Here is a 1,692-nt window from a genome sequence, read left to right on the forward strand (position 1 = left end):
TCATCTTTAAAAAAAAAAAAAAAAGGAGTGCTCTAAGAAATTTTTTGAAAAAATGAATGTTAACCGATAATTTCTCAAAATAAAAAGCCTTTTCTAAAAAATTGTCTAAAGCAAAAAAAAAAAAAAAAGCCAAACAACGTGGACATAAAAAGGAAATGAACAGAAAAGACATTCTTTATATCATGACATTCTCCTAGTGATTTTATTATATTATCATTTTGATATTAATTAAACATTATATCTACCATTCCTCTCCATGTTTAAATATCTACCATCAAGAATGGGGTAAATCTTATCCCCACACCACCAATAATGATTCGACCATGAATTATCTTTCCTAATAAGAAATATAACTCAAATTATGTATGTACTCTTTCTTGGTTTCATCCATCGGGTCCAATCTCTCACCAAGATGATGCTATAATTGAGGGTTCTTATCAAATCTCATGATCTCTCATTACCAAACTTTCAACATGCTCTAAAAAAAATTAAAATTGGCCTCAAAATTTACGATAATAGATTGATGCTAGAAAAAGGATTAACATATCATAAGAAAATCATATTGAGATTTTGTATGATCATTCAAAAGATCCTATGCCTCCATCAAGAATGGGGTTGGCAAACCATTCTTCTCATTGTTTGAAACATCTAAGCATCAAGAATGGGTAAGCATCTATGTAAGTAAATCTTGTACCCACACCACCAATAATGATTCCTTCATGACCATGGATCATCTTTCCTAAAAGAAGTTTAACTCAAATTACTGTACATGGTTCATCCATAAGGTCATGTCTCTCACCACCAAGATGATGCTCTACACCATCTCCTTCTCCTATCACTGACATAACTGGCATCAACAAAATAGAATGATACCTCATAAGATGAGTTACAAAGATTAAAGAGATTTTTTTATAGGAATGTCCAACTTTTGTTACCCCAACTTTGAAATTTTTTTAATCTAAGGATTCGACCTTGTGGAGTATGTGTTCCCCTTTTGCGCATAAGTAAGTGATACTCCCACTATAATAAGTCCTTTAACAAGTTTACGTAGGTTATTCCTCTACTCGTATTACACAAAGATGTTTTTATTAGTATGAAAGAAAAGATATCCGCACAAATCTCTACCCGGTATATTATAATTAATACTGAGTTATTTGGATGAAGATGGGGGCTAATTATATATTTTTCACCTTTAATTACCTTTTTATGGTCTCATTAGTTGTTTGCCGATCTTATTATCAAGAAGTGTATCCATGACCTCTTGATACATTATCAAGACGTAGATCTACTTATTACTAATAGATCGATAAAAGTATTATTCTCATAGACAACTCGTCTTTAGAGTCTACTAATATCCAATTCATCCTTATCTATATATATTAAAAATTATAAATTATTAATCGAATCAAATTAATTGATATTGAACCGATTAGGTTAGCTAAATTCAAATCAATTCCATACATATGCATGCATCTGCTAATATACTCACCTAACTAAGCATGGTCGGCTATGTATGTACTCACCCAACAACTACGGCAGCAGATTGTTTCTGGGTAAAGAAGCATCAAAATGGTGCAGATGTCTGAGGCTATCAGCAGCAACACGTACACAATCATTTGTTTAGATGGAGCGTTGAGGTTTGAGACGAGAGGGCAGAAGAGAGCGTGCGGCCACGACTCGAAGAGGCAATAT

Source organism: Musa acuminata, chromosome BXJ2-11, assembly GCF_036884655.1.
Source record: "Musa acuminata AAA Group cultivar baxijiao chromosome BXJ2-11, Cavendish_Baxijiao_AAA, whole genome shotgun sequence".
In the NCBI taxonomy this organism is placed as follows: domain Eukaryota; kingdom Viridiplantae; phylum Streptophyta; class Magnoliopsida; order Zingiberales; family Musaceae; genus Musa; species Musa acuminata.